General features: G+C 39.7%; 1 non-coding gene across 1 annotated transcript; it reads left to right on the forward strand.

The window, feature by feature from the left end:
* Positions 1-18513: 18513 nt before the first annotated feature.
* LOC132533596 (U6 spliceosomal RNA) lies at positions 18514-18618 on the forward strand. Its single transcript, XR_009545459.1, has one exon. It is a non-coding gene; the product is annotated as a U6 spliceosomal RNA (small nuclear RNA).
* The last annotated feature ends 6849 nt before the right edge of the window (positions 18619-25467 follow it).

A 25467-nucleotide genomic window follows, 5' to 3' on the forward strand; every position in this document is an offset into this window, starting at 1 on the left:
TACCCAGTATCTTGTATATAGCTGTGCTATTGGAAGCTTCTAATCTACTTGGTCTAGGCTTTTGAGAGAGTCCGCATATCAAATACATAGCCTATATATTAAAAAGATTCAGTTTGTCTTTTGAGAAACTTTGAGACATACAATTGATTTCCCCCCTCTCATATTAATTAGCTACTGATTTATATGTCTACATTTTGCTAGGAGTGTACATAAACACCATTCCCACCACCAAAGGACTGTGACCCATCCCTCCCGCCCACTCCCACCCCCCACTGGCCCAGGAAGCTACATGCCTACCCCTCACCACTGGGTTTTTACTTTGGTGCCCTACTTACAATTTGATCAGGTCCTGCTTTTAGTTTCCCTTTCAGATCTTCTTAGTCAACTTCTGTTGATGAGTGGGATCATCCCATACTCATCTTTATCTTTCTGACTTAGTTCACTTAACATAATTCCTTCTAGCTCTGTCCAAGATGGGTCGGAGAAGGTGGGTTCATTGTTCTTGATAGCTGCATAGTATTCCATTGTGTATATATACCACAGCTTTCTCAGCCACTCATCTGGTGTTGGGCACCTGGGTTGCTTCCAGGTTTTAGCTATTATGAATTGTGCTGCTATGAACATAGGAGTACACACCTCTTTTTGGTTGGGTGTTATGGAGTCCTTGGGGTATAACCCCAGGAGAGGAATTATTGGGTCATATGGAAGGTCCATGTCTAGCCTTCTGAGAGTTTTCCAGACTACTCTCCACAGTGGCTGTACCAATTTACATTCCCACCAGCAATGTAAAAGGGTTCCTCTGTCCCCACATCCTCTCCAGCATTTGTTGCTGCTGTCCTTTTTGATGTATGCCATTCTTACAGGAGTGAGGTGGTATCTTAGTGTTGTCTTGATTTGCATTTCTCTGATAATCAGTGACCTAGAGCAGTTTTTCATATGTTTGTTAGCCTTTTGGATCTCCTCTGTGGTGAATGTTTTGTTCATTTCCTCTGCCCATTTTTGGATGGGGTCATTTGCTTTTTTGCGGCTAAGTTTGCTGAGCTCTTTATATATTTTGGTGATTAGTTTCTTGTCTGATGTCTGGCATGTGAAGATCTTCTCCCATTCTGTGAGGGGTCTCTCTGTTTGTTTAATAGTTTCTTTGGATGTGCAGAAGCTTTTCAATTTGATGTAGTCCCATTGGTTTGTTTCTGCTTTGGTCTTCCTTGCAATTGGGTTTGATTCATCAAAGATGTCCTTGAGGTGTAGGTGGGAAAGTGTTTTACCAATGTTTTCCTCTAAGTATTTGGTTGTTTCTGGTCTGACATCTAGGTCTTTGATCCATTTGGAGTTGATTTTTGTTTCTGGTGAGATAAAGTGGTTCAATTTCATTCTTCTGCATGTTTCAACCCAGTTTTCCCAGAACCATTTATTAAAGAGAGCCTCCTTTTTCCATTTAATCCTTTGGGCCCCCTTATCAAAGATTAGATGCCCATAGGTGTTGGGATTTACTTCTGGGCTTTCAATTCTGTTCCACTGGTCTGTGTGCCTATTTTTGTTCCAGTACCATGCTGTTTTGATGATGATGGCTTTATAATATAGTTTAAGGTCTGGGAGTTGATGCCTCCATTTCTGTTTCTTTTCCTTAAGATGGTTTTGGCAATTCTAGGTGTTTTCAGGTTCCAGATAAATGATTGTAGTGTTTGTTCTATTCTCTTAAAGAAGCCTGGTGGAACTTTGATGGGTATTGCATTAAATTTGTATATGGCTCTGGGGAGAATATTCATTTTGATGATATTTATTCTTCCAATCCATGAGCATGGGATATCTTTCCATTTCTTGGTATCAGTTTCTATCTCCTTGAGTAGCGACTCATAGTTTTCAGTATACAAGTCTTTCACTTCTTTGGTCAACTTTATTCCTAGTTATTTGATTGATTTTGCTGAAACAGTAAATGGGAGTGATTTCTGGATGTCTTCTTCTTCAGATTTAGTGTTTGCATAAAGAAATGCCACTGATTTTTGTACATTGATTTTGTAGCCTGATACCTTGCTATATTGCCTAACAACTTCCAGTAATTTTCTACTGGATTCTTTAGGTCTTTCTATGTATACTATCATATCATCTGCAAATAGTGAGAGCTTGACTTCTTCCCTTCCAATCTGTATCCCTTTGATTTCTTTCTCTTGCCTGATTGCTATGGCAAGAACTTCCAATACTATGTTGAAGAGTAACGGTGACAGTGGACATCCCTGTCTAGTCCCTGATCTGAGGGGGAATGCTTTCAGCTTCTCTCCATTGAGTATGATGTTGGCTGTAGGTTTGCTATATATATATTCCACTATCTTGAGGAATTTCCCATCTATTCCCATTTTTTGTAGAGTTTTGAGCATGAATGGGTGTTGGATTTTGTCAAAGGCTTTCTCTGCATCTATTGAGATAATCATGTGGTTTTTGGCTTTGCTTTTATTGATGTGATGAATGACATTGATTGATTTACGGATGTTGAACCATCCTTGCATTCCTGGGATGAATCCCACTTGGTCATGATGAACAATCTTTTTGATGTGTTGCTGTATCCGGTTGGCCAAGATCTTGTTTAATATTTTGGCATCTATGTTCATCAGAGATATTGGTCTGTAGTTCTCCTTTTTTGTTCTGTCCCTATCAGCTTTTGGTATCAGGGTGATGTTGGCTTCCTAAAAGGTGGAAGGGAGTATTCCTGTTTCTTCAATCTTATGGAATAGCTTAAGAAGTATGGGTATTAACTGTTTCCTGAAAGTTTTGTAGAATTCGTTTGTGAAGCCATCTGGTCCAGGACTTTTGTTGTTGGGAAGATTCTTAATAACGGTTTCAATTTCTTTGTCTGTGATTGGTGCATTTAGATTTTGTAGTTCTTCTTGGTTCAGTTTTGGAAGTGCATAGGTTTCTAGGAATTGTTCCATTTCTTCCAGATTCTCTAGCTTGGTGGCATATAGTTCTTTATAGAAGTTTCGCAGAATTCTCTGGATTTCTGTGGTGTCAGTTGTGATATCTCCTGCATCGTTTACAATTCTATTAATTTGAGTCTTCTCTCTTTTTTGTTTGGTGAGTCTGGCTAGGGGTTTGTCAATTTTGTTTAATCTTTCAAAGAACCAACATTTGGCTTCATTGATCTTTTGTATGGTTCTTTTATTTTCGATGTTGTTTATTTCTGCTCTAACTTTAGTGATTTCTGTCCTTCTGGTTGCTTTAGGGTTCCTTTGTTCCTCTTCCTCTAAGTCCTTGAGGTGTGTAGTAAGGTCATTCATTTGGGCTTCTTCTTGGTGTTTAATATGTGATTGTATAGCTATAAGTTTCCCTCTCAGTACTGCTTTCGCTGTGTCCCAAATATTTTGATAGGTTGTGTCTTCATTTTCATTAGTTTCCAGGAACATTTGAATTTCCTGTTTGAGTGAGTCTCTGACCCAGTGGTTCTTAAGGAGCATGTTGTTTAGTTTCCAAATTCTATGTCTTTTAATAATTTTCCGTTTGTTGTTAAAAGTTAGTTTTACTCCACTGTGGTCTGAGAAGATACTTGGGATGATTTCAATGCTCTTGAATTTATTGATGCTGTCTTTGTGGCCTAACATGTGGTCTATCCTTGAGTATGTGTTGTGTGGATTTGAAAAGAAGGTGTATTCCAGTTTTTTGGGGTGGAGGAGTCTGAAAATGTCCAAGAGGTCTAGTCTGTCAATCTCTTCATTCAATTCTCTTTTATCTTTATTGGTTCTCTGCTTTGTTGATCTGCCTAAGTGTGAGAGTGGGGTATTGAAGTCTCCCACTATTATTGTATTACTATTGATGTATTTTTGAAATTCTTTCAATAGGTGTTTAATGTATTTAGATGGTCCCTCGTTGGGTGCATAGATGTTAATAATTGTTAAGTCTTCTTGGCTGATTGATCCTCTAATCATTATGTAATGTCCTTGCCTATCTTTTATTACTTTATTTAATTTAAAATCTATCGTGTCTGAGATGAGAATGGCTGTTCCTGCCCTTTTTTGTGGACCGTTAGCCTGTATGATAGTTTTCCATCCTTTCACTTTAAGTCTGTGTTTATCTTGTTGTGACAGATGGGATTCTTGCAAGCAGCATATGGTTGGGTTATGTTTTCTGACCCATCCCCCCACCCTGTGCCTTTTGATGGGTGAGTTTAAGCCATTGACATTTATTGATATTATGGAGTTAATGTATTGTAGTGCCATTGTCCTAAAAAACGATTTGTTTACTCTGATATATTACAAGTATTATAGTGATGTTCTTGTTTATAAGAGGTCTTTTAGTACCTCTTTCAGGGCCGGCTTGGTGATAGTTGCCTCCTTTAACTGTTGTTTGTCTAAGAAGGTTTTGATCCCTCCATCTAGCTTGAATGAAAGTCTAGCAGGATATATTATCCTTGGTTGAAACCCTTTTTCATTCAGGGCTCGATAGATATCTTGCCACTCCCTTCTGGCTTTTAGAGTTTGAGTTGAGAAATCTGCAGAAAGTCTTATGGGTTTTCCCCTGTATGTGACTTTTTGTTTCTCTCTTGCAGCCTTTAGGATCCTTTCTTTATCCTTACTTCTTCTCATTGTGACTATGATGTGTCTTGGTGTTTTCAGGACTGGGTTGATTCTGTTCGGTACTCTCTGGGCCTCTTGCACCTTGATATCCTTTCTGTTATTCAGGTCTGGGAAATTTTCTTGTATTATTTCCTCTAGAATGTTTTCTTCCCCTTCCTCTCTTTCTTCCTCTGGCAGGCCAATTATACGAATGTTACTTCTTTTGAGATCATCCCATATGTCTCTGTTGTTGTTTTCAGTGTCTCTCAATCTCTTTTTAAGCTCTTTCACCTCTTTCTTAGTTTTCTCTAACTCATCCTCTGTCTGACTAATTCTGTTTTCTGCTTCTGTTAGTCTGCTTTCCCTTGCCTCAGCTTCTTTCTTCATTGCAGCTATTTCAGCTTTCAGTTCTCTAATTGTCTCAAGATAATCAGTATTTTCCTTGGGGGTCTCAACTGTTGTTTCCCTAATACTGCCATTCCTTTCCTCCAATGTTGTTTTCATTTCTGTGATTAATAAGTTTATTATTGCTTGCATACTTTTCTTATCTATGGTTACTTCTGACTGATTTGTGGTTTCTTCTGGGCTCTTGTCTTCATTCATTGGGGTAGCAGTTTTATTTGTTTTTAACCTACCCATTTTTTTTTTATTTATGTGCTTCTCTCTTTTTTTTTTTTTTTAATGCTCTGTTGTTCCTCAGTTGTTGTGATTTGAGCACAAGTAACACTGTACTAAATACCTTTATGACAATTGCACTCACCAACCTCCGGAATTACAGTAGCAACTGAAGTAAGTATTGAAGGAGTTTAATCGTTACCAGTTAGCCAAAAAATTTCTCCAGTCCGTGAAAAAATAGTAACCAAATCCCAGTGAAGAAAGAGAAAAGAAAGAGAGGATAGCAAGAATAGACAGTTATGCAAATCTACTATCCAGTGTATATTCTAGGGGTAACAAGAGTGTAAAGGGAACTAGAGCAGAGATACACACATAGAGAGTCCACTCTGGGTCAGATTTCTTCCCCAAAGTAATTCACAAATTCAGAAAGGAGAGAAGAAGTGTATGACAAGATAAAAAAAAATAATAATAATACTTAAAAAAAAAGAGATAGAGAGAGATAAGAGAGAGAAAAGGGAGAAGATAAGAAGAAGGGTTGTAATTAAAGAGCAGTGCGAGGAACTTCCCAAATGTGTATCAGTGAGTTTAAAAAAAAAAAAAAAAAACTGTTTGGTGGTATGGGGTATCCTGCTAGTAGCTGGTCCCAGGCACTGCTTATGGGGGGGGGGGGGCGGCGGGAAGGATGTATGCTTGAAAATTAAAAGGAAGCAAAAAGAATGTTTTTCCCCTATTCTAATTCTTAACCCAAATTAAGTTATAGACACATCCTTGGTATGACCGCTATGGCCCCTTATTGGCTGGCCTGCTAAAGGCAGAAAATCCTATTGTTTACACGAGATGTGTCCGGAGCTCCAAGGCTAGCCACTTCTCAGTCCGCCATCTTCCGGGAAACCCCTCCCTCCAGACTTTTTTAAAGGATTTCTCAAAAATGAAAACTAGCTCCAAATCCTTTGATCCAATGAGAGCTATACTCAAGAAGTCTTTGGATCTGCTCTCAGGGCCGCGGTGGACCCTGCAGACTCCCAAGAGAAAGCCCCCGAGCTAAAGTGCTCTCTCCGGTTCCTCTGCCCGCTGCAACCGGCGGAGGAGCCGCCTTCCTGGGCGGGCGAAGGTCAATGCCCGGCGCACTCGCCTTGCCCGGCGCCCTGGGAATTCTGGAGTCCCGCTAGTCCGTGTCACCTTTACTCTAATTCTTAACCCAAATTAAATTGTACTCACTTTTTGGTGTCACCCCTTATTAACTAGCCTGCTAAAGGCAGAAAATCCTACCATTGCCGACGATGCGGTCAGAGCGCTCGCTGTCAGCGACTTCTCAGTCCGCCATCTTCCTCACGTATCCAGTTCCATTCTTCTGCATGTTTCAACATGATTTTCCCAGCACCATTTGTTGAAGAGACTTTCCTTTTTCTATTTAATAATTTAGCCTGCTTTGTCAAAAATGAGATGTCCATAGCTGCAGGAACTTATTTCTGGGCTTTCAATTCTGTTCTACTGGTTAGTGTGTCTTCTTTCTATTCTATCATTTATAGAAGCCTCATATGATACTTTGGATTTCAGTGTTGTTTGTTGTAGTCTCTTCTCTTTCATTTCAAACTTACTGAGTCTTCTTTCTACACACACACACACACACACACACACACACACACACACACACACACACGTGAGTCTAGCCAAGTAGGTGGCACTCAGGTTTGGTGCATGATTGTGGAGGAGGACATAGGATGGGGCTTAGAGTGTTTTGCAGAAAACTGAGAAATCTTAACACATGTAGCAACAAATGAATTTCCCTGTATGGGCAACAGTCCTTAGAATCCTATATTGCTGTTCAGGGATGGTGAAAGATGGCCTGTGGTCTGTTGGTTCTAGGATGCCTGAAGCTAGTCACCTTGTGATATATCTCAGGAGTGGGTGGAGTAATTGTTCTAATGGTGACTTCACTCCCTCTGGAATATGAAAGGTAGGGTGGGGGTGGCTATTATAAAGGAAAATAGGTCTCTTCTGTTCAAACTGTAGAGAGAAACAGACAACTGGAACCGCTACAAAAAAAAAAAAAAGAAGAGAGAGAAACAAAAGGACCAGCAAAGCAGAAAACAGGAGTACACATAGAGAAGAAATTAGCAAACTAACAGAACATGTATACATTCACTAAAATAGACAGAAGGCATACAAAACAATGGAAAGGGAAAAGAAAGGTGTAGAAAGCAAAGAGGGATGTCCATATATGCAGTCAGTCATCACACCTGATGGTGCTAGTGGTGCTAGTAGAATGTCTATCGAGGCCTTGTTGCAAGTAGCTATCAAATTACTTCCCTTACTACCAATTGGGGAGAGCATCGATCTCATGAAGTTTCTCTAAGCTCCCCAAGTACCTATATTTGCAAGTCTCAGCTGCAGTGTTGTATGTGTGTCTGTAAGTCTTGGCTGATGGGGTTCATACCTGCTTGTTAAAGGGGACAGAGCGTCAGCTGCCAAGTTGCTTCTGGTCTGCTCTGTAGTTCAGTTTCAGTCAAGGAAGGTCGCAGGCACCCACACTGTGATCTGACTCAACAGTCTGACTAGCCTGAAGGCAGGTTGTCCCTTCTGAGAATTCCTGCTCTGCATCATGACATACTCTTTTCCCACTACCACAAGAGCTTTGCCATATTATCTGTCTTGTTGAATTATCTGTCTTGTTGGTGGTGTTCCCCTAGAAGACTAAGTCTTTTCACAGTACTGGTAGGCCAGCCTAGGTTAGGTTTGTCAAAAGATGTAGTCTATGGGAAGTTCAATCATATGACCACATGCTGCCACTAGCAGTTCACTGCAATTTACTCCTCAGACCTGCCTGTAATTTGCCTCCTCAAGCATTTTCCAAGGATAGAAAGCTGTTAGCTGACCACCCCTTACCCCCTAGACAGTCAGTTTCTGTTCACAAACGAGGTGTTAGGTAACCCTTTATTTTCGTGCTTTAAAAACAGCTGTTTGTAGCACAGTTGTGACCTGCTTTGCTGCTTTCAGTAGTCTTGGACATAGTTAACAATACATTCTTTACTGAAGGGACCTGAAGTGCCTGGAATGCAACCAAACAGCTTCTCGCTGATGGGGAGGGGGGGTTCTTTACCTCTGAAATGCAGAAGCAGGATGCTCTTCCTTCTTGGCTCATCCACTTTTTGGCTTCAGGGTGGGGATGGAGGGATGAGGCAGAAAACACACTACTCACCTTTGTCCTTTTCAGTAACCATATACGGCTTATAAACTTCCTCTGTGATCTCTCTGTACTCCCTCATCATTTTCTTTCCTACTAGCCTGGAAATCCTGTTTCCATTCAGAGATGCCTAGGTATTTTTTTCAGGCAGCCATCTTGATGCCTAGTCAGATCATATGATTTTTGACAGTTGGAATCTCAGTAGAAGTTCTGGAGTTTAGAGCATGAGTTTTCCCTAAATTTCCTGACAATTACAGTATGCTGTGAACCTAAATAATATTGTTACATAAACTTTGATATTTAACAGATAAGATGTGGTATTTCTTATACCTGGGTGTTTTGAGCAAAATCTTAACAGTTAATTTCAAATGAGCCCTAGAGGACAGCCTGGCTTCATCCTGCTAGTTCTTGTCCTAATGTTAGGATGCCTTTTGCTTGGCTTGATTGCTGGTTTGCTGGGACGTTTGTATGAGAGAGAGAAGCCTGAATGCATGAGGCTGGAATAGGGGAGAAGAGTGTCAATATTTTAATACTAGTCATAACTTAGTTGTGATAGGATACTGCAAATAAATACAGTTAGTACATAATTTTTGAGTGTTCTTTCAGAAATCAATTGCTGATGTACACACTAAGCAATTACATTTTATGCCTTGTTATTGTTGTTAACTGTCGAACTGCTGGCATTTATGCTTCCATTCTTTTCTCTCTCTCTGTCTTTTTTTGTACTTTTCCCCCTAGGGTTATTGCTTGGACTTGGTGCCTGAATGATGAATCTGCTACTTCTGGTGACCAATTTTCCATTTTCTTAGTTTTGTTTTGACGGGATAGAGAGAAATTGAGAGGGGAGGGGAGATAGAAAAGGAGAGAGACACCTGCAGTACTTGCTGGTGATGCTTCCTCCCTGAGAGTTGGTAGCAGGGCTTGATCTGAGGTCTTTACACAGTAATGTGTGTTTAATCAGGTGTGCCACCACCAGGCCTCCATTACTTTTTGTTTTAATGGGTGTGAAAGTTCCTCCTTTTTTCATTGATTTGCTTTGATTAAGGAACTGGAGCAAGAGTTCTACTCTCTGCTTTTAGCTTCTCCATTCTTTAAATCATTTTTATTGTATTATTTACTTATTGGGTGGAGATAGCCAGAAATTGAGAGGGAAGGTGGTGATAGAGAGGGAGAGAGACAGAGAGACACCTGCAGAACTGCTTCACCACTTGTCAAGATTTCCCCCTGCAGGTGGGGACCAGGGGCCTTGTGCACTGTAACACGTGCACTCACTCAACCAGGTACCTGCACCATCACCTGGGCCCTGAGCTTCTCTATTCTATACAACCACTTTTCCTCAAAACTCCCTATGATTTCTTCCTATCCTAAATTGTTAACTAATGAAGTTTATGTTGCTTTGTATATTTTCTCTGTGTGTTCTCTAGAGAATTCAGCAGAAATGAAAGAAGTTGACCCAGGTAAAGATGACAATAACTACCCTTTGTTCAAAAGGAACAAAACTTGCATTTAGAGACTAATTAAATTTTATTTAATTTTCCACAGGATAATTAAGAAAATCAAGGGTCACTAAAAATATACAAAATAGGGAACTATTAAAACATCCAATAAACCAAAGCTTCATAATATACTATGTATCAAATAGGTACAGGTCATCACATAACAATTCAGTAATGGAGTAGAAAATTAAGATTTTCATACCATTTTACAAAGAAAGAAACCAAGTTTCAGGGATGCTAACAAATGCCAAAAACACATTATTACACGATAAGGGTAGATTATGTCTTGATGGGTCGAATTTCAACTACACTGAATTTTCTTTTCTACCATTCTGGTTTCCAGTATCTTTAAATTTGGAAACTCAGGGCCAGGTGGTGGTGCACCTGGCTGAGCACACATGTAACAATGTGCAACAAGCCTCAAGTCCCCGCCTGTAAGTGGAAAGCTTTGTGAGTGGTGAAGCAGTGCTACAGATGTCTCTCTGGTTCTCTCCCTCTCTCCCCCCTACTTCCTCTCAATTTCTGGCTGTCTATATCCAATAAATAAATAAAGATAATAAATTTGGAAACTCCTTGATTTTTTTTTCTTGCCACCAGGGTATAGCTGGGGCACAATGCCTGCAGAATAAATCCAGAGTTCTTGAAGCATCCCCCCTAAGTTGGGGAACTGGGGCATGAACCTGGGTCCTTGAATACAGTAATGCATATGCTCAGCAGGATGCACCACCACTTGACCTCTTTCCTTAAAACTTTTGTACTATGCATTCTAGAGTGAAAGCTTCCTGTTTTATTTCTTTTTAAAATATTTATTTATTTATTCTCTTTTGCTGTCCTTGCTGTTTTATTGTTGTAGTTATTATTGCCATTGTTATTGATGTCGTCCTTGTTGAATAGGACAGAGAGAAATGGAGAGAAGAGTGGGAGACACATGACACCTGCAGACCTGCTTCACTGCTTGCGAAGTGACTCGCCTGCAGGTGGGGAGCAGTGGGCTTATTATGCTGGTCCTTGAACTGGTCCTTGAGCTTTGCACCAAGTGCGCTTAACCTGCTGCACTACTGCCGACTCCCCCTATTTTATTTCCAAATCAGATCATCTTTTCCCTTTGCCAGAAACAATATCTTTGGTTCCTCTGGTGCTAGGCGAGTATGAATTTGTTTTCTTGTTTCCTAGATGTTATGCATAACTTTAAAGTTTTTTGCTATTCAAAACCAGAAATGAGTTACTACATATTTGACATTCCTACACCTAACTTCAAAAACAAAAACAAGCTGTTGTTAGAGAATGATTCTCTGAATCTGAATCTCATCCTTTCAACTTTTTTTACTGGGTAATGGTGGCCATTTTATTTATGCTGTGTCTCAGTATCTTAACCTGCAAAGTGGGGATACTAACAGAAGCAATATAAAGACTAAGTTAGTTGTGTTTTGATACCATAAAAATAATTTGAATAGAGTCTGGCTCAGAAAAATCACAAACAGAATTTTTTTTCTACCTAGATATAGCATTTCCCCCTTCTTTTCCTCTCTCTTTAAAAAAATTATTTATAAAATGGAAATATTGACATGACTGTAGGATAAAAGGGGTATATATACACACAGTTTCCTATTAAAGCTAAAGAATAGCTTTCCTATTCTTTATCCCCTTGGGACCATGGACCCAGGATCATTGTGGGGTGCAGAAGGTGGAAGGTCTGGCTTCTGTAATTCTCTGCTGAGCATGGGCATTGACAGGTCAATCCATACTTCCAGCTTGTTTCTCTCTTTCCCTAGTGGGGTAGGGATCTGGGGAGGCAGGGTTCCAGGACACATTGGTGGGGTCCTCTGCCCAGGAAAGTCAGGTTGGCATCATGGTAGCAACTGGAACTTGGTGGCTAAAAAAGAGTTAAGATATCAAGAGTTTTAACTCTCTTTTCAGTCACCAGGTTCCAGGTGTCATCAGGATGCCGGCCAGACTTCCCTGGATTGAAGACACCACCAATGTGTCCTGGAGCTCAGCTTCCCCAGAGACCCATCCTACTGGGGAAAGAGAGAGGCAGACTGGGAGTATGGACCGACCAGTCAACGCCCATGTTCAGCGAGGAAGCAATTACAGAAGCCAGACCTTCTACCTTCTGCAACCCTCAATGACCCTGGGTCCATGCTCCCAGAGGGATAGAGAATGGGAAAGCTATCGGGGGAGGGGGTGGGATATGGAGATTGGGCGGTGGGAATTGTGTGGAGTTGTACCCCTCCTACCCTATGGTTTTGTTAATTAATCCTTTCTTAAATAAAAAAAAAAAAAAGATATCAAGAGTTAAGATATAAAGCCAAAAAAATAGCTGACTAGTCATGAACTTAAAGGCAAGAATATTTCAGATGAAGATTTGGGGGCTCTGTTCTGGAAAAAGCTAGCAGGTCTATTTTAGGTATATTCCAAGTGGCGCCTACCTTTATTAGATTTTGCCTGTGCCTGACTTCTGATATGCAGGTGGACCCAAGTTATTATCTGGAGAGATGGTGTCATGGTTGGGAAAGGGCTAGAAAGCTTGATCAGGGAAGAGAGTAGCTCCCAAATATGAGGATAGACAAAGTATTTTAAAATAAGCAGTAGTTTTATTTTCTGGTGGATAGGACATTAGCGGTGGTGTGTGTGTGTGTGTGTGTGTGTGTGTGTGTGTGTGTGTGTGTGTGTGTGTAGATAGTGTAATGGTTATGCAAAGAGACTCTCATGCCTGAGGTTCTAAAGTCCCATGTTCAGTCCCTTGCACCACCATAAGCCAGATCTGAGCGGTGCTGTGGTAAAGTAATAATAATGATGATGATGATAGAGTATAGGACATTAAAGTTTCATATGTCCTTTCTCTCAATGTCTATTTGTTAATTATCTTCTAAATTCAGGGCTTGTTAAGCATAGACTCCTGGGTTACACAAGTTGGAAGTGATGCTTTCTCAATAGAAAACAAGACTTCTGAAAATAGGGCTGTCTCCTTTCCTTTTTAAAATCTGCATTCATAATGAAAAGCAAAAATTAACTGATCACTGGAGGATTCTATTGTCCCAACATCATATTTTGAAAATTGTTAAATGTCAACAAATTAAAGGCTCACTATACCATTTTGTGTGAACTGTACTAGTAAGTGACCAAATAATGAGAACAGGGTATTTATTTACACAGAAAGATGAACACATTTAGGCACTGTTCATTAATGTCTACTAGTGTCAGAGAGAGAGAGAGAGAGAACAATTATTTGAATGAATATGTCATCTATTCTTACCAAAACTGCAATTTACAGGAAATAGATGTTAAAAATCATGAAAATGTACATAAAATGAAAATGTATAGCAAAATCTAGAGTGAGATAATCCCTATAGCATAAACAGTTCTTATAAAATAAATTATAAGGAAAATAGGCAAGGGACATCTTACAGATTCAAAGAGATTTTAAAAGCCTATCTACCAATTGAACTGTATAATTTTTTCCTTCAGGCCATCATTCAAACAAATTGTATCACACAGTTTATAACATTTACAAAAGATTCAGAAATACAAACACTATATATTTGACAATACTAAGAAATCATTATGAGTTTGTTAGGTGTAATGATGGTAAATGATATACTTTTAAATTATAGTTTTCATCCTCTGTTTACACAGAGAAGAATCTGTTGATAGATTTTCTTTTTTTTAAGTTTTATTTTGGATAGAGTGTGAAGGGGGTAATAAAGAGGAAAGGGGGAGGGAAGGAGAGAGGTATAGAGGGAGAGAGGGAGAGGTGGGAGAGGGGGAAGAGAGAGAGAGAGGGGGAGACAGAGAGAGAGAGAGAGAGAGAGAAAGCACTGCTTCACTGCTCCAGAATCTTCTCCTGTTCTCCTGTGCAGAAGGGAACTGGAGGCTTGAACCTGGATCCTTGTTCATAGTGACATGTGTACCAGATGCTCCATCAACCCACCTGTCAAATAGAAAGCATCTACAATTTACTTCACAATGATGCATATGGGGAAATCACCTAAGATTAAGAATTGGACAGGCTAGGTCATGAGTTGATGATTGTTAGAACTGAGTGATGGGTGCATAGAAAACCAAATATTGTGTGTGTGTGTGTTTGAATATCCTTAATAATTAAAAATGTTTTCATTTGGACGACTAACTTAAACATAAAGGTAAGAAAATATTAAGTATTATAGTGAGTTTTAGTGTGGTTGCAAACTCTAAACTGATTTGAGAACTAAGTAGTGATGGATTTCAAAACTACAGAATACGAGCTTGTTCTTTAGATCTTAAAGTTGGTGCAAGCTATTATAGGAAGAACTCTTTGTTATCTATCTACTGAATTGCAGACCAGGAATTATGGCTAATACCCTTTGGTTAGTTAAGAAATGACAGTAAAATGTCATCATTCTTTTTTTTTTTTGCCTCCAGGGTTATTGCTGGGGCTCAGTGCCTGCACCATGAATCCACTGCAGACACCTGCAGACCTGCTTCACTGCCTGTGGAGCGACTCCCCTGCAGGTGGGGAGACGGAGACTCCAACCAGGATCTTCACGCCGGTCCTTGTGCTTTGTGCCACATGCGCTTAACCCGCTGTGCTACCACCCGAACCCCTGAACATTGTTTTTTTGTTTTGTTTTTTTGTTTTGTTTTGTTTTTTTCTTTACCAGAGCACTGCTCAGCTCTGGCTTATGGCAACGTTGGGGATTGAACCTGGGACTTGAGAGCATCAGGCATGAAAGTCTCTTTGCATAACCATTATGCTATACCCCCACCCCCAAATGTGATCATTCTTTTAGACAGACAGCCCTCAAATTATATCTTCAGAATGTTTCTTAAAAAATCAGAGAATTTTACTTGAGGAAAATGTAGGGTTAAAAAATTCAAGCAGTACTAAATTTTAGTGTTAAGGAATCTCTGTGTATTTTTTATATATATTTTTATAGCACTGTTCAGTCATGGCTCATGATGGTACCAGGGACTAGACTTGGGACCTTGGATTTTCAGGTATGAAAATTTTTATGTAAGTATTATACTATCTCCCCATCCCCTGTATCTTATACTTCAAGTATGGTCATGCATCTCTTTTTTTATATTTATTTATTTATTTATTTTCTCTTTTGTTGCCCTTGTTTTATTGTTATAGTTATTGTTGTTGTTTTTGATGTTGTCGTTGTTGGATAGGCCAGAGAGAAATAGAGAGAGGAGGGGAGACAGAGGGGGGAGAGAAAGATAGACACCTGCAGACCTGTTTCACCACTTGTGAAGTGACTCCCCTGCAGGTGGGGCGCCAGGGGCTCAAACCGGGATCCTTATGCAGGTCCCTGCACTTTGTGCTATGGGCACCTGCTGCACTACCGCCCGACTCCCAGTGCATCTCTTAACGGTGTTTTTGTCAGTGATTTCTATAAATGTGGTATGAGTAGACTGTTTTTGTCTAGATGTAAAGTATGTTATAGTAATATAACACCTAGTTTATGTACTTTATTCACACAGCGACAAAATTTTGCCTGATGAAGGACTTGTCATAACTAAACTTAATGTTAAGCAGTATATGATTATCTTATGATATTTAAGAGAATTGGATTTTTGAAAGTAACAGTTCAGTTTGTAACTCCAGTTCGACATGATAAATACATAATTGATTCATAATTATAAATTTTAGTTCACATCTTATTAAATCAACATTCCCTTTCTGCCATTTGGCATTGACTGTGATGTGAGTTTACTTTATAAGGATTTCTACACTAAAATACTCAGGAAAGTTTATGAGGTGGGTTAGTGCATGACTGGTCTCTAGGATCTGTGAAAGAATTCATAACAAATTATAGGAGAAAGCAAAGGAGGTAAATATTGAGAAATTTGCCAACAAAAGTGTAGTGGACAGAAGGCAATATATTGACCAGAGAAGTATGGTGGAAAGAGGGCAGGGAGTAGTCAACTCTAAATATACTGACCAGAGAGGTAGAATGAACAGAAGGCAGAGAGCAACCAACTATACAGGTGTAGAGAGAACGCTCATTGTTTACATATGAAATCTCATAGCTGGTCCAAAATACTTGTTTTCCCATTCTTCCCTCATCTTGTTTGCTTTTGATCTGTTTTGAAATGTATCTGTCCTGTGGCCTGGGATCGACATCTTTGGAGATGATGATGTTTATCTTGGTGTTCGTCTCGGTTTGGCATTGTATTTAAAAACAGAACATGAGAATGAAAGACATACATTGTGAGAACAGGACAGAAGAACAGGATGTACTGGAAAATGTATAGTATCATGAAGACAAGATTGGGGAATGTGAAAAACAAGAATGTGCAGGGATGTGTATGGTCAGCCATCATATGTTGCACAAGTGAGCCTTCTTTGAAATTATTAAAGTTAACCCTGAACTGCCAGTCAAGCAGACAAGAAACAAACATAGAAAATAGAATATATTCAGTAGATAGTTTCCAATATCTAAAATATGTTTAAATGTTTGGTCAGTGGTCCTACATATTAGTCAGAGTTTCCCTTATAAAATAGAAGTGTTGCTATATCTGATACACTTATGAATTGGATAACATATAGCTGCAAATTAAGCACAAGAAAAACTTGACATTTATGTTTATATTGTTAATAGCTATGCATTAACTTTGAAAATAAAAATATCCTTTCGCAGTGAGGAGACAGCATAAAAGTTATGCAAAAAGTCATGCCTGAGACCTCAGAGGTCCCCAGGTTCAATTCCAGCACCACTATAAGCCATAACAGAGCTGTGGTAATAAAATAAAATAAAATAAAATAAAATAAAATAAAATAAAATAAAATAAAATAAAATAAAACATGGACAATATCCCAGATTGCTGTTACATTGTTAAAGAAATTAAATGAGATCTGTGTGTGCGCAGACCATCCTCTTCCAGTGTTTACACACACACACACACACACACACACACGCACGCACGCACACACACACACACGCACGCGCGCGCACACACACACACACACACACACACACACACACACACACACACATATATGAAAAAAGAAAACCAAACCCAGTTTTGAATTGATCATTGCAGTCCTCAAAAAGAAAAGTTTAATATAACGAATAAGAATGAAGCCTGGGACACTGAAAAGAGCGAACCACTCCAGCAATGTCCCTTTTCTGAGTGTCAGACAAGGCAAGGGCGAGGGCGGGGAGGCGGGGAAGGCTGCAGTATTAACATATTTCCTAGACGCTCCATCTTCTTGGTCCAGCTTAATAGATGCGTCCCAGATCCCTGTGGACACTGGAGCCCATCAGTCCAGAAGCAGATTAAAGCTCAGACACTTCAAATTGGCGGCTTGCCGCAGCTTGCCAGAAGGCGAGAGTTCAGTGCCGCTTTAGCAGAGAAGTCTCTAAGCTTCCTTCTCCCCATCTCCCTTTCACCTTGCTTATTAGAAGGAAATCGCACCCTCTGCAAATGCGGGGCCTCAGCTGGGCTTGCCGCATTGTTCTACAGCCGCAGTGGGGCGGTGGATCCCGGGCTGGGCTGGGCTGGGGGCGGTGCTCAGAAGGCAGGAGCAGAGTAGGGGACCCTGGGTTTAACCCAGAACCCCCCTCCCCACCCAAGCCAATTGTGCTGCACACAGTGAACTGTCAGTGGCGACTGATTTATAAGACCGATTTACCTTCTGGAGAGTGTAATTATGCTCATAGTTAAGAATTAATCAGGTGAGAGAATTATGGAATAGTCATTCTCCGGACTTTGAAGGACAAACTAAGTGGAGATCCACAAGTGCAGCTGCAGCGCCTGCCCCAGGGAGCCCTTCCCTTTGCTTCCTTACTGGTATCAAGGTTGGGGTTGGTTTCTTTGTATAAAGGCAAAATGAGAAATCTTGCTGAGTGTCTCCAGGAGAATTCCAAGTCACCAGGCTGGCTTAAAAGGTGAGGAGAAGGAGACTTTGTGAAAACAGGAAATCCTAGAGACTGGATCGTTTCTTACTAAGATCTGGTTAAGGATCTGGCTCTTCTTTCCTATATAAATGATTAGCTTAACTGTTTCAGCTTACTCTGTGCAACAGTCAGCATGTCAGGAATAGTTTTCTTTGTTGTTTTGCTACCGTGTATTTCTTTCACCACAGCGATGTGTCTTTCATAATCAGAGGTGTATTCTCTTTAGATGAGGGGCTGTTTCATTTTTTGTTTGTTCTCCCTCTCTCTCCCCCTCTCCCTCCCTCCCCTTTATGGGCAGGGATTTTTTCAGTTATTTAGTTTGTTTCTCAGAGGATGTCACTACCCACCTCCTCACATATCCCTGTTAAAATTGGCATTTCTGTTGGGACATGCTGTACTATTTTGTTATCTCAGGGAACAATTTCTAAGAGCCCCATGATAATTACCTTGTAGTCAGTCAGCTATCTCATTACTATTGAATTTTGCAGCAAAGCGGCTGTAATAGAAGCACAGGATGGTACAGATTGAGATGACTATTATCTAAAGTCATTCCTACCATTTCCATTTCCTTCTTGAGATATGTAAATCTAACACCAAACTTTCTAATGGAAAGGAAGAGGGCGTGCAGTCCACAACTACAAGTTCTATTTTGATAGCCACTCTAGGATGCACATATAGCTGAGATTAGTCTTTGTGGACCAGTGAGCTCTTCCATCTGGTAGAGCATGTGCTTTGCCATGTGCAGGGCCCAGGGTTGAACCTCAGAAGTTCATAGGAATGTCAGGACTTGTGTGCTCGCTTCAGCAGCACATATACTAAAATTGGAACAACACAGAGAAGATTAGCATGGCCCCTGTGCAAGGAATGTCAGGACATGGAGGAAGCTACAGTGCTGTGGTGAACCCCCCCCCCCCATATATCTGAAAAAACTCAGCCTGAGAGTCATGAAATCCTGCATGCAAAATAAATAAAGCCTTATGTCTTTTCTCATCCTCTTGGCCCCTCTATGATCAGAAGGCTCTATTTTCTGATCAGGAAATTACATTAAGTCAGACTTAACATGAAGAACCCAAGACAAAAGATAAGAAACCGAAAAACAAACGAACACCCAACCAAATTAAAAATCCTGGGAGTTTGGAGCGACCTGTCAACACCCATGTTCAGCAGAGAAGCAATTACAGAAGCCAGGCCTTCCACCTTCTGCATCCCACAATGACCCTGGGTCCATATTCCCAGAGGGTTAAAGAATAGAAAAGCTATCAGGGGAGGAGATAGGATATGGAGATCTGGTGGTGGGAATTGTGTGGAGTTGTACCCCTCTTATCCTATGGTTTTGTCAGTGTTTCCTTTTAAAAAATAAATTAAAATAAAATGAAAAATAAAACAAACAAACAAAAACAAAAACACAACCAAAAAGAAAAACACAACCAAAAAGAAAAACAAACAAACAAAAATCCTGTGGGGGTTCTCATCTGCTTTGTTATAAGTGATTGTTCTAGGAAGAGAAAAACTTTTCAACTTGTAAATGTGAATGGAAAATACTTGCCTATGCCTAATTGTTCTAAGTCAACTGATAGGCTCTTACCCTGATCGTTGGTTTCTCAGTGGAAAGGGTAGAAAAATCACATCTCACTTAACCACTTGCTTCCTATTCACCTGTCAGACTAATTCCTGCTCTGCATCTTATCAAGTGTCATACTTTTCCCCAAATCTGACCTGACCACAAATCCCATGGAGATTTCCGAGCTAAGTGACAGTATGAAGATCTTCTCAGAGAGGTTAGATACCAAAGATATAGCAAGAATGCTTATTGAAACAGAACTATGAAGAAGTATTTGTCTCATCCCCCTTGCCATTTGGATAACTTATTCCAACAACCAGTATGCAAATGACCTTCTCATTTATCATTTTTGCTCTTTTTAATGCAGGCAGGCACCTGCACACTCTTAATTAATTGGCCTGGTGGGGGAGTGGGAACAGACTTTGACTGGGAGCCAAGATCCTGGTTCCAGTTATGGCCTGGCTCATCCAACAGCTGGCTGGCCTCAGGCATGCCATTTACTTCTTTGGACCTTCATTTCCACAGATGTGTATTGAGGATAGTAGACAAGATCAGACTAATGTGGTAATCATTAGAAAGAATGGAAAACACAAAATTCTCCTCATTCTTCTCAGCAACCTACCAAGCAGGATGATACCCTATTACCAAGAAATCTTCCCTATTTGGTTTAACCAAGAATTTCCTCATCTACTCTGACCATAAGACACAAAATTTGTTCTTTTATTCTTACTTCCCTTCTTTCTGTTTTCTTTTTATATATGGTTTATCAATATGATGTGGAATCACCACTCTCTGAAACTTATAGCATTCAACAAACATTCTCTAGATTTGTTTATCCTCTACCAATGGAGTCTTGACCTGTCAGTGCTTCACAAAGTAGGAGCAATATAATGTTTTACTTATTTTTCAATTATTACATGGTTATATGGGCTTGCTGAACACTAATAAAATATGGACCTAAATAAACATGACACAATATAGCTTTAGCCTAAGGGAATACTACTGTATTTAGTTGGAATTTGTGGCAAGTAAGCTGATCTATATTTTTTTTAAAATTCTGTATAACTAGAATTTATAATTAGATGTTGGTAAACTTTTATTTCTGCTATATATTTAGTTAGTGATTCAAAATCACGTAGAAGATTCTAACCTGTTGTTAGCATTGAATCCCATTAATGATCTGAGGTCTTTCTCTCAATCCCATGTTTTTAATGCATAAATCAAAATTATATAAATTACAAAGGACAATTACTAAAATACATGAAGCAAACTATTAAAAATTATGTTGTGTGTGGTTCATTATTAATGCATCAGATGATATCAAATAACTGACACACTTTTTAAAAGATTTATTTATGATTGAGAGGAGAGAAAAGGAAGGGACAGCAGAGGAGAGGGGAAGAGAGGAAAGAGAAGGGGCCAGGTAGTGCCATATCTGGTTCAGCGCACACATTACAATGCACAAGGGCCCAGGTTCAAGCCCTGGTTCCCACCTGCAGGGGGAAAGGTTAAGTAGGGCTGAAGATGTCTCTGTGTCCCTTTCTCTCTATCTTCCCCACCCTTTTAAATTTCTCTCTGTCTTTATCCAATAACAAGTAAATAAAAACGAATTAAAAATAGAGAAGAGAGATGCACACACACAAAAGCATCACTTGGTCATATATGGTGCTGGAGATTGAAATTTGAGACCTCACATAAACAAGGAACATGCTGTACTTAGTAAGCCACCTCCCTGGCTTCATAACTGCCAGACTTTTTAAAGTAATGATGGGAGTAAATTTCTTAACAATTACAATGTGACAGAAATCATCAGAGAGAACATTCATAGCAGTATTGTGCTTGTTTCAAAATATGCTTTCCAAAGATAGCTGGAACAATGTGTGTTATCTTTCAGTGATGCCAACCCAAACATGGAGTCATCCCTGCTCTTTGAATCAGAGGTTGCATATTTTTACTATGAAGCGAAGAAAAGTCCCCTTCCTTGTCTTCTATCTAAATTCTTGAATCAGAATAAGAGAGCACAATGGAATAGCTTATTTAATTTTATTTTGTTTTGGTTTTGCTGCCAGGGTTATGGCAGGGATTCAGTGTGTGCACCAGGAGTCCACTGATCCGTGTGGCCATTTCTCTCTCTTTCCCTCTCTCCTCTCTCTCTCTCTCGCTTTTTATGTTATAAGAGGGAAAGTGAGAGGGGAGTGGGGAGATATAGAAAGAGAGAGGAAGTGAGACATCTGCAATACTGTTTCACCAATTATGAAGCTTCCCCCCTGCAGGTGTGGACTGTGGGCTTGAACTTGAGTCCTTATAAAGGGTGATCTGTACTCATGACTGCTTCACTGCCTAGCCTTGTGTTGCTGAATTTTACAGTGCTTGTTTCCAGCAATAGTAGCTATAGAATGTGGTAGTAAAATGTAAGTCCTAAAGAAAGTGCTTTTCCCTGTTATTATAGTGTCATGATTATGGGATTTAGAGGACAGTGCTTACTTTCTGGTCTGAACAACTTTATAAATTGTCTTACAACCCATGAAGTGAAGAATAGAGGACAAGTTAGACCTTCATTGTAGAAGGAAGTAGTGATTATGTTTTGTTTTGAGCTTTTGATGTGATGGGGGCATTCAATGACTGAAATGTGAGTCAGAATCTCAGAAGGAAATCCTAGGTCATCAGCATGTACAGAGCAACAAGCTACCAGCTTGCTGGATTTCACATAAGACTTAGAAAAAGAAAACAAAAATTGCTGGGGGCCAGGTAGTGGCATACCTTTTTAAATGAATATATTATCATGCATAAGGACCCAAGTTTGAGCCTCTGGTCCCCACCTGCAGGGAGAAAGCTTCATGGGTGATGAAGCAAGGCTGCAGGTGTCTCTCTGTCTCTCTCCTTCTCTGTCTCCCCTTCCCTCTCAACTTCTCTCTGTCCTATCAGATAAAATAAAGAAATGAAGTTTTAAAAAAAGTGAACAGAAAATTTGCTGAGAGTAACCCTGAAAAAATATATAATAGGAAGAGGAAACTGGAGGAGGAATATGAGATATGGTCAGTATGAGAAAGAGACAATTAGGAGGAAGCAGTGTCACAGAAACCAAAGGATATTCGTTTTCAAGCTATACATGTCCTTGTCTTCACAGAGATTTACATTCAATTTTTTTTTCATATATAAGAATAAAGCAGGGGGACAGGTTGTAGGGCACCTGATTAAGTGCACACATTACAGTGTACAAGGACCCAGGTTCAAGACCCTGTTTCTCACCTGTAGAGGGAAAACTTCATGAGTGGTGAATTAGAGCTATACTTCTCTCTCTGTCTCTTTCCCTCTCCTCTCAATTTCTCTTTGTCTCTATCCAGTAATAAATAAATAAAACCATTTTTTTCAAAAAGAATAATGCATGACTCTTATGTAAGCAAAATATTTATAGGCAACAACAACAACAACAACAAAAAGATCAAAAATGGCTGTCAGGTAGGTAAATTGGCTCAAGTGTATAGTGCACTGCTTTGCCACGAGCATAATGCAGGTTCAAACCTGACACCCACTGCACTGAAGGAACCCTCCATGCTGTGGTTCCATTCGCTCTCTGTCTCTGACTTTCTCTGAAAACTGTAGCTATAGATTAAATGGGTAAAATATGAAAATTCAAATGGCCTGGCAGTTAAAACAGTCCTAAATAAGCTTTAATTTCTTCCCTTCTAAAGTTACTCAGAATGAATTTAACCTTTCAGAGTGACTCTGGCTTGGTTTTTGTTGTTTGTTTGTTTGTTTTTAATATAAAGTTAATCTGAGAATTAAATGATGTCTTTAGAAGTACTTGTGGGGATCATCTAGTTTTCAGAGCTCTCAGGGTTCTGTACTTGACCACTTAGTGGTTTTATGCCTCCTACTCCACTCTCAGGAGTATTGTGGCTTGTGGTCTCCCCACACTATGTTTTTTTTTTTTTCCTAGTTGGTGGTTTTGTGTTTTCCTCTCACCAACCAGACACTTCTTCAGCTATCTGTGGCTCTATTTTAGCTGTGTCTGTGGCTTTCTGCTTCTTATCTGAGCTACTGTTAGCTACTTCAGCTGCTTCTCTATCCCTTTCTGTCTCTCTTTTTCTTTGCTTCCCTGGTTGTCAGTGGGGCTCAGTGCCAATACTACACTGCTTCTGGTGGTCATTGTTTCCTTTTATTTTATTCACTAGGACAGAGAGAAACTAAGGGGAGGGGTAGATAGATAGATAGATAGATAGATAGTTAGAAAGGTAGACAGACACCTGCAGACATGCTTTATCACTTGTGAAGTGACTCTCCCTTGCAGGTGGGGAGCCAGGGCTCAAATCCATTTCCTTGTACAGGTCCTTCTGCGTAGTTACTGTGTGTGCTTAAGCGGATGTGCCACTGCCTAGCCCCTATCTCATACAACTTGTCTATTGGTCACATTGTTGGGGCTGGAGAAACAGGATGCCCAGAAGCTTACTCAAAGAGACTAGAGTTTTGTGTCTGAAAGCCTGGAAGTGTCCTTTCATTGACTCACACCATCATAGAAGTCACAATGGCTCAAAAAGGTGATTCCTTCAGGCCCAGAGTCCTTTTATAAACAAGGTTTATAAAACATCAAGCATTTCAGATACAAAGTGGTAGACTTGGGTGGGAAGCAGAACACAGAATGGGTAAATGACTAAACAACTTAAACCAAGGATGTGGTAACTGAGTCTAAAAATATCAGGTTTAAACTCAGCATACAAATGACTTCTGCTTATCAGTAGCTACTGAAAACCTTCTTCCATATCTAAAGTTGAGACATTAAATATCTTGAGCTTTGGCTACCCTTAACACTGTGGCCTGCTAACCCAGCTATGTCTGAAAAATGTTGAGATAGCTTACTAGAAACAGTCAGGTACTGGCTTAGATAGTAAGCCTAAACTCAAGGATATCTGATATGAATGTTCCCCAACATGTATTAGTTTTCAACTTGTTAATTTCAGCTCCTAGAAATCACCCAGATTCTTTGGTTTTTCGTTCTCTTCCTGTGTCCTCAAAGCCAACAACATTGGGCTAAGGGTCTTTAGCAAGATTGCTGCTATTTTTTCATATGTCTGGCCAAGTTCTAGTCCAGCTCCAACCTGTGGGGGTAGCTTTGAGTTTTTCTTTCTTTCTTTCTTTCTTTCTTTCTTTCTTTCTTTCTATCTTTCTTTCTTTTCTTTCTTCCTTCCTTTCCTTTTTTCTTTCTTTCATCCTTGCCTTTACCTTGTTTCTTTTCTTTAAATTTATTTGGGATATTAATGGTTTACAGTAAATACAGTTTTGGGTACATGTATAAAATTTCTCAGTTTTCTGCAAAACACTCTCACTACTAGCCTAGGTCCTCCTCCACCATCTTCCACCAGTACCTGAATCCCTCAAACCCCTCCTGCCCAGAGTCCTTTACTTCAGTGCAATACACTAAACACAGTCCACGTTCTGCTTTGTGTTTCCCTTTCTGTGATGCTATGTGTCTTTCTCTCCTTCCATCTCTCTGTCTCTCTACATCTGAAAAAAGTTGATTTGGAATCTCGAATACCTAGTGATGACAACAATAACAAAATACCCCAAAATGAATCAATCTAATGATATTAATAATAAACATTCGATGGTCTCCTATATTATATTATATTTATATATATATATATATATATATATATATATTTATTGCCTCCAGGATTATTGCTGGGGCTCGGTGTCTGCAAATCCACTGCTGCTGTAGTCCATTGTTTTGTTTTATTTTTAAGATTTTTATTTATAAAATGGAAATATTAAGGTTCCCACCTTCGGGGGAAAACTTCACAGGTGGTGAAGCAAGGCTGTAGGTGTCTCTCTGTTTTTCTCCCTTTTCATCTCTACCTCCCATCTCAGTTTCTCTTTGTCTCTATCCAATAGTAAAAAAATAAAAATATTATTTAAAAAAGGTCATTTGAGATTAAAATGGAAATATTGACAAGACTATAGGATAAAAGGGGGGCACATTTCCATACAATTCTCCAGAACTCCATATCCAATTCTCTCCCTTCATAACTTCCCTATTCTCTATCCCTCTGGGAGTATGGACCCAGGATCATTGTGGGGTGCCCTTGTTGTTGTTATTGTTCCTGGATAGGACAGAGGGAAATTGAGAGAGGAAAGGAAGACAGAGAGGGAGAGAAAAATAGACATCCAGAGACCTAATTCACCACTT

This window comes from Erinaceus europaeus, chromosome 16 (genome assembly GCF_950295315.1).
Source record: "Erinaceus europaeus chromosome 16, mEriEur2.1, whole genome shotgun sequence".
Taxonomy (NCBI): domain Eukaryota; kingdom Metazoa; phylum Chordata; class Mammalia; order Eulipotyphla; family Erinaceidae; genus Erinaceus; species Erinaceus europaeus.